Consider the following 9,082-nt stretch of genomic DNA (forward strand, 5'->3'; position numbering starts at 1 on the left):
CAATGCTTTTATAGGCCAGTCTCTAACTAATAGTTTAGAGCAGGAGGGGCCAATTCCACTTCTCAAGGGCCACCAACATGTCAGGTTTTAAGGATATCCCTGCTTCAGCACAGGTGGCTCAGTCATTGCCTGAGCCACCTGTGCTGACGCAGGGCTATCCTTAAAACCTGACCTGTTGGTGGCACTTTCAGTTCCATCTGATAAAGTTTATTGGACTAAAATGACAACACATCTGTCACATATGGCACACCTGTGAGCACGTGACCTGTATATGGGATAAGGGTTCAAACACAGCTCTCAAGCTGGGTCACTTTTCACCTTCTCAAAGGTCCCTCAAATGAACAATATCTTCCCTCAATTCGTTCCCATATACGATCTGTCACGAACAGCACCCACGTGAGCACTACTTAGATATGCCACCAGGGCTAATACGGCTACTCTAGCCAACTCACCTTTCTCCTGCGCAATGTACTTTCAATTAGTTTTCAATTACTCGATTGCAATCAGATCTATCCACGTCCACCACCCAAGAATTATGCAAAAATATGTAAATTAATATATATGCCAGGGTCTCGGATCCCACTTTATTATATAAAAAAACTTAACACACAGAAATCTGTTGTAGCAAAAGGTGTCCAAAAATGTAAATACAGTCCATTCAGAGCCCCAAAGCATCACTTATTTTAAATGTTTTAATATATATAAAAATAAAGTGCTTAATGACAGAAAAGGGATTCTAAGAACATACAATTACAGTAAATGCAGGATAGTTTCTTAAAATAACAGGATAAAACCTAAAACAGAAATCCTATACATTACCATATATCAGGATTTCCCCCAGAGAGGTCACTGGCGTAGGAATATGAGAAATCATGAGTTTGGTCCAAAACACACCTCTGTTGAAATCTGATTTTCATAATACCTTGCTGAGTCTTATGTACTAATTTTTCCCTATTGAAACAACATGAGCCACCCTTGTTGTAAATTATCTGCTAGATTAACAATTTTTGGCAGAGGTAAAAATCTTCAACCAAATAACATTTACGTTTTTGCCTCAATATATAAAACACCCTCATAAATTCCTTTCTGTAATACCTAGACACACGAGGGTCACATCAATAGGTTCAGGCAATCATGACAGACGCAAGGAGAATAATTACGACCATCTTGCTCCTAAATCTGAGCGACAAACGGATATCTGTCTTTGGCACCTCTTACTCATGTCATGTGTGGTCTCATTGCCACGATTATAGATATGTAACTCTTAGTATGAGTTGATGTCACCTGATATTCTCATTTTTAATAAAGTCCCCCAAATAAGGCATGATCTATGGGTCACCTCTGGGATGCATCAGTAATCAGTCATGAATGTTTAGTTTTCTTTGAGGCTGACAGAACAGTCTCTGGTTATTGTTTCTGGCCTTCTAAACAACACATGTCACTTCTAGTGGGCCATCAGTGATAGCCCCTCCCCAATTAAATCCTCTTTGAAGACCAGAACAGACCCAGGAAAAGTCTTGACCTGTCATAAACCCAATACAGTATATTGTATTTTTACAATCAAACTGTACCTACATTAACCCCTGAAGCACCAGATTGACAAATACTTAATATCTCATGACTACATCCATTTTGTATGTTGTTTTTAAAGTTTACCTATTATAGCAGCGCTTCCTGTTTTGGAAGAGATTGACTTGCTTACTACAGTACTTTTTTCTACGGAGTGCCATCTAGTTGTTCAAAATAACACCTTCAAATTAATTGTAACCCTCCTTGCCTGGCTCTAAAGGAGTTTATATTGAGTTGGATATATTTATATATATTCAGTCACTCATATCTTTTCAGGGTGCTAGGTCCATGCAGGCTGGCCGTGGATATGTAGACAGAATAATGATGGGCACCAGGAACTTTTATAGTACAAACAAAAGCTTTATGCACAGCCGTTAATAATGCTCGCCATAGAAGACATTAATTGGTGTCAAACAATATGGTTACTCTGTGCTTCTTCCCCTGGTAGCTCTTACTCCTACTCTGCGGAGGTTCTTATGCTTGGTTCCCTTTGTATTGATTAGATTGGCAATATCCTGCATAGCTTCAATAATTCCCTAGCTCAGGTGGATGCTTGGGGGACATAGAGTCTCTGGGATCACTAGCCCGTTTCGGTACAAGGCTTTCTTAATCTATATTTGTTGGATCGGTTTACTTAGGATCTTCCGGTCAGGCCCATCCGATTATGCTCCGGAGCTTCTACTCTGAGAACTCCCTGCTGCGCACATGCTCACTCCTCTTCTGGTCAGAGAACAACCCTGGACCATTACTATGGGCTCTAACTATATAAGGAACGTTCCTTAATCGAAAACAATAAATGGTGACAGGACATCCTTAATACACATAACTATCCACACAAACCTATATACAGGACTCACAGTGAGGCTTCAGTCTGAACTCTGAGGAACCTGTTTCTAGAACACAGGGAGGATCTATATATACCCTTCCATCTCCCTATAGTGACATCACCGGTCACAAGGCACCCAAAGGAGGGGCTATTCCTTTCTGCAGTCATCCTGCATCACATGAGGGGGAGGGGAGTTACCTGAGTGATCCCAGTCTGTTAACCCCTTATATTAACTAGTAGTCCCCAAAGGGCGGCTACACTATCTTAAATATAAATTAGACATTTCGGACTATAGATTCACAAACCCCACCCACTTCCTAACAAAGACCAGATGGCCTGGACAGACCTCTGTGGGTGTATCTTATCCCCCACTTATCACTGCCTGTTTTAAACCTGGCCTCTCTGATAAAGGGCATCTGTTTAATTACAGCTAAAATAACCCGTAACTCTTTCCTTCACCAGAGCAGCGATACCCACAACTCGATATTCAGATGAATCTGCCGCACACAGACACCTTTTTGTGAAAGTCCCACTGTCACGTACGCCACACCTGTGAGCAAGTGACCTGAATACGGGACAAAGGTTAATACACAGCCCACTAACTGCCCACTTTGCACCTTCGCAAAGGTCACTCAAATTAACAATATCTCACCTCAATCTGTCCCCATTGTTAATACACACGGCTACTCTAGCAAACTCACCTTTCTCCTCCGCAGGCGCGCCTTTCTATTCCCACGCATGCGCATTGCGGCCCCTATTCTACTGCACATGCGCCTTTCTATTCCCGCGCATGCGCACTGCGGCCCTTATTCTACTGCGCACGTGTGACTTTCTATTCCCACGCATGTGCATTGCGGCCCCAATTCTACTGCGCATGCGTGATATTTTATTTCAGCGCATGCGCATTGCAGCTTTATTCTACTGCGCATACACGGCTTTCTATTCCCGCGCATGCGCATTGCGAACCTATGCTACTGCGCATGCATGGCTTTCTATTCCCGCGCATGCGCATTGCGAACCTATCCTACTGCGCATGCGCGACTTTTCATTCCCGTGCATGCGCATTGCGGCCCCTATTCTACTGCGCATGCGCAACTTTTTATTCCCGCGCATGCGTATTGAGAGCCTTATTCTACTGCGCATGTGCGAATTAATATTCCCGCGCATACGCGAATTTTTTCTTTACTAATTATCTTAAAGAAGTCACCAACAGCCTGACATGTCAGGTTGCTGTGAATGAGTTCCTGGATCTGGCCCTGCAGCTGCTCGCGGCCCGCGCCGGTGGGAGGCATGGTGGTAGTGGTGCAGACGCGTGTTTGCTTCTGTCCCTCACCGGGCACCGACCAGCTTGAGCGTAGCGGAGTAAACCACCTGACCCCCCGCCCCTCGCTGCGTGACGTCAGACGCACACTTCTTGGAAGTGACAGTTTGTCTTGTAATGATGAACAAGCAAGAGCGGGAGTCACGTGACATTAAAGGTGCAGTGACACCTATTTACTATGTGACTTCTCTATATGTATATGGGATTCTTTTAGATTTACTAAAGTTCTGGTGAGTTCCTGATGGTGTGGAGGAACAATCAAGAACACTGACAGTAAGAGATTGTCTAGCATGGAGGTCCCCAGTTCACATGCAAATGAATAAAAAGAGGACGGGCCCCATTAATGCAAGAAGTGGCAGCACTGACTCAGAACTTCAGTTTTACACATAATATTCTCCCATCAACACCATCAGGAACTCACCAGAACTTTAGTGAATATAGAAGAATCCCATATATACCCTGTTTGGGCTGGGAGGCGGAGGCGACCCAGGGACTCCCCTCTGTTTTGGGATGTGAAAGCCTCTCATTGACATGTCAGGCTGTTGGTGCCTTCTTGAAGAGATAATGGGTAAAGACACTTAAATAGTCCCTGTAGCATGATGGGGGGTGGGGGGTGTCTTTCTGGGGTGTAAGAACCAAGAATAAGTTTGCCTTTGGGATGTGACGTCTCCCTACAAGGTGAGGCTGCTGGGCTCAGGTGACAGATTGTTATATAGGGTAGTGTCCCCTTTTGGGGTGGTGTTGACCTGAAGAGGCCCCTTTGGGTGTTTAATTGCGTCCCCTGTGGGATGTGAGGAAGTTTTTATATTTGGTTTTGTCATTTCAGGTTAAGGAACTCTTTGTGTCATTGGGTATAGACTATACGGCACTGGAACTTGATCAGAGTGGTGAGAAAGGTTCACTTATTAGAATCCAAGCACATTCATCCCAAATTGCTGGGCGATTTCTGACCTCATCCACCACTCTTCTATAATATGAGCGTGTTAACGTTTCACATGTTTGCATGTGTCCTTTACCCGAGGGAATATGCTGAATCATTTAATGACCGGTTCTGAGGCATGCTGTTTCTCTAACCCTTTCTTTGCTGGAGAGTTATTGCTCTAAGAATACACCTGTTGCTCTGCCAGAAACATACGTCAATTAGAATGACAAAACTTTGTTTATAGGAGACCAGTTCCATTTTTTTTGGTTTCAGTGTAATATTTGAACATGATTTAAAGCACAAGCCCCAAATCTTATTTCTTTTAACTAAACCACGTTATTGTATTTCTTAGACGAAGGTGCCAGTGTACAGGAGATGCTGTTTGAAATGACAGGGCAGAGGACTGTTCCTAATGTCTTTGTAAATAAAACACGGCGGCGGATGTGATAAAACATTGCAGGTAATTTTATGCAATATCATTATATTTTGTATAGCCTGCTTGCAAACTGATATGATACACGTTAGATGTACATAATGGATGAGGATTTATTAAAGATTTTTTTTTTTTTTTTTTAATCATGCTTCATTAATTTAAACTCCTTTGACAGACTAATCAAAATGGATCATTGAAGAAGTTGTTGGATGGTAACAAAATAACATACGATTATGATCTTATTGTCGTCGGTGGGGGGTCTGGAGGACTGGTGTGTTCTAAGGTATAATGTCTAAACGTCCATCAATATGTTTGTAATGTTTTCTCCCAGTGATTATTACCCACTGCATGTAGTTATTATAATAATAGCATGTTCTTGTATAGCGCTGTTAGTTTTACATAGCACTTTACAGAGACATTTTGCAGGCACATAGATCTTAGTCTGGTTTTGGTGCCTGTGGCACAGGGAGATAAAGTGACTTGCCCAAGGTCACAAGGAGCCGACACTGGGAATTGAACCAGGCTCCCCTGCTTCAAACTCAGTGCCAGTCAGTGTCTTTACTTACTGAGCCGCTCCTTCTCGTTATCTGTCCAATCGCGGGATATTCTGTTATGGGTTCAATTCCCGGTGTCGGCTCCTTGTGACCTTGGGCAAGTCACTTTATCTCCCTGTGCCTCAGGCACCAAAAACATAGATTGTAAGCTCTACGGGGCAGGGACCTGTGCCTGCAAAATGTCTCTGTAAAGCGCTGCGTACAATTAGCAGCGCTATAGAAGAACATGCTATTATTATTATGCGGTTTTTCTACTACCTTTCTTCTGCCTTGAATCCCGGTGAAACCTGGTCAGATCAGAATGCCCCCTCTCCTTCCTGAAAATGATTGACTATACAGAATACTGATACAAATGATCCTTGCATAACTTTGGAGTGCAACAAATAAGGCCCTTTCTCCTTAGCTAATAGGAAACACGCAAACATAAATAACAAATATAGGGATATAATATAACACAACTCAGTGCTGCCTGTGTGTACAGTCTCTAGAACCGCGTGATACAAAGAAATAGTGAACAAGTCACAAATGAGTAAATAAGTGTGTGGTGGGAAAAAAGCACTCGAATTCAGTGCTGATGGTTTGGATTAATCACCCTACTTCAATCCAGATTTCCCTCACAGACAAGAGGAAAACACCATAGCATAACAGTTTAACTAAAAAACAGACTTGGGTGAGCTACAGTATAAAACTCACATGCTCCCAGTCTTAAGTGTAATAAGTGTTGGGGTACAGCAGCTGAAAGCGGTCTGTGGAGGCCTTCACGCTGGAGTCGGAGAGGTTCGTTCGGGAATTGGCGTGGTACAGAGAGGTTTAAGTGTACCCCAACACACTTATTGCGCATAAAGACTGGGAGCATGTGAGGTTTTATACTGTAGCTCTCCGAAGTCTGTTTTTTAATTAAACCGTGTTGTCATGGTTTTTTTTCCACTTGTCTGGATTGAAGTCTGGTGATTCATCCAAACCATCAGCACTAAATGTGACTGCTTTTTTTTCACTGTTGAGCACCACTCACTTATTTACTCATTTGCGCCTTGCTCACTATTTGCTTTCTCCTTACCTGGAATAAGTAAAGTGTTTTGGTGTGCTGCCCTATTATCCTCTCATAATTAACACTGGGGTCTTTCTCCGCTGTATTCTGTACTGGTATTAATTATGGGGGCTTACCAGGGGATATGTGGTCGGCTGTAATATGTGGAGGTGTCCATTAAAATGTCCTTTGCCTGGTTCGTAAACTGTCACTCCGTTACTAATAGCTCTCTTCTTTATAACGACTCGCATTATGTAGTTGCAACTCTGAGCTATTAAAACATTTTCCTTGCCTCCTTTAATTGGGATACCCAAAAGGATTTCAACAATTGTAATGTGTTTAATTCTTACTTTTCCCCCCGCTTTACTGGGAAGGAACGTTATGGTGCTATATTATGTTGTGCCCACACCTCTAGGTGCTTCATGGGGTAAGGTACAATATCTTCTTGTTGCACTTCTATTTCTGCAGAGGCTAAATGTCGAACTACATAAGCATGATACTAGCGATAAACATTAAATACTTATGAATAAGTATGAATGGCTGTACCTCCGTGTTATGACTTGACAGTACATGCCTAAACTTGTTTAATTTTTTTTTTTTTTTAACTTGTGTTAATTGGGCTCTATTGTTATTACATTGTTAGGGCTTGGTGGTACTTGTGTAAATGTTGGGTGCATTCCTAACAAAGTTATTTCAAACATATAAGGCAGTTCAATGCCTTATATAATCCAGATTTTACATATTTAAGCGCTTAAAACAACAATCCGATTAAGCTATAGAATTTAGTACTCTTGAAAATGTGGTGTAGAAAGCTTCTCCAAATACAGAACATGTAATAAAAATAAACCATAGATACACATTTTTTTTTAAACACAGTTACCAAGCACATTCTTTTGGTCCATTTAAATTTGCAAAAACAGATGTTTGTTTTACCTTGCAGTTTCATTTTCTTTCTACTTAAAGTCTCAGCAAATAAAGGTGAATATGTTACACCCTCTTTAAAAACACACTTTTTTTTGTTATTACAGCTTTTACTTGAAGTTTAATATCACATACCATTTACGTATGTGCGGCACATCCAAACTCCACCCTCCCCCTAAGCGTAATTTTCGTCTTTGTTAAAGAATTTGACACACAAACCATACAACAAATACAAATGTGTTATATACATTAGTGCACAGAGACACACTAAAATGCTCTTCAGTGTTTGTTTTATGACAAAAGCACTTATAGCCATGCTATATACATAGCACCCTTAGTTAATTTGGTAAGGATCAATTGATGACAAATGCAAATGACTAAAGATCATTGCTACACAACAGCATTTTATGTTGATATGAAACTTGTATTATCGTTTCTGTTTTACATCATACTGTTAGGGCTCAACTCTTTAAAGATTATTCAATCTAGCTATGTAATCTGATTTATAATAAAACATAAATTGACACATTTTTACATTTATCTATAATAAATGAACATCTTGTGCTTTATTAAATCCATACATTGCAATTAATTATGTAAAATGTGAATAAAATTAACACTGCATACATAAATGGAAAACAAAGCACATTCAGTATTTACCACAAGTACTTTAACGCAGCAAAACACCATGCACTATATCTTTTTCTTCTTCTTAAAGGATTGAAGCAGGGGGTCTCCGGAGCTGAACCCCATTAATTTCTGCTTCGGGAACCGCCTGCTTCTAGTGATACTTACCTCCATAGGTAACTACGAACTCTGTGGAGTTTAAATATCCAGGTCACGCGGGTCAGTAGGAAGCCACAAGGGGATGACATCACGGCTTCCTATTGGCCAGCGGAACATTTGAACGCCGCTATTTCATTAGGCACACAAGTTCCCTGGCTGCAGAGACCTAGGGAGGTAAGTATCTCTGGGAGCTAGGTGTCCCCAGAGCTGAAATTAATGGGGCTCCGGAGACCCCCTGCTTCAATGTTTTGCTGCTTTAACGTACTGTATCACAGGCTATGGTGTAAACTTCATCCAACTAAAGAATCTGGAGATACATTTACATTTCAGTAAAAAAATATAATAAGGAAATGTATTTAATGAAAAGTAATACAGACAAAAGTGTTAAAATCCTTTAACTGATTCTGTTTTTTTGTACTATCTGTTAACATCTGCGAATCATATACCACAGTTACCAGAAAGGAAATAATGTGAGCCTCTTTTTAAATATTCTTTCATCTCAACAGGTACTTATAGTATAACTAACAGTAAAGATTAGGTGAGCTACACATCCTTATACAAAAAAGAGACTGAGAAGAGCTCTACTACCAAATAATGAAATGTAGCCCTACAACCCAATATAAATATAATTAGGTGGTGCACCCATGAGCAAGAAGACTGCAAACAACAAAGAAAGTACAGCACCAAAAGACAGATACTGTGAACGCTCAAAAAAGAGGCACT

The sequence above is a fragment of the Ascaphus truei genome, chromosome 17 (genome assembly GCF_040206685.1).
Source record: "Ascaphus truei isolate aAscTru1 chromosome 17, aAscTru1.hap1, whole genome shotgun sequence".
Taxonomy (NCBI): domain Eukaryota; kingdom Metazoa; phylum Chordata; class Amphibia; order Anura; family Ascaphidae; genus Ascaphus; species Ascaphus truei.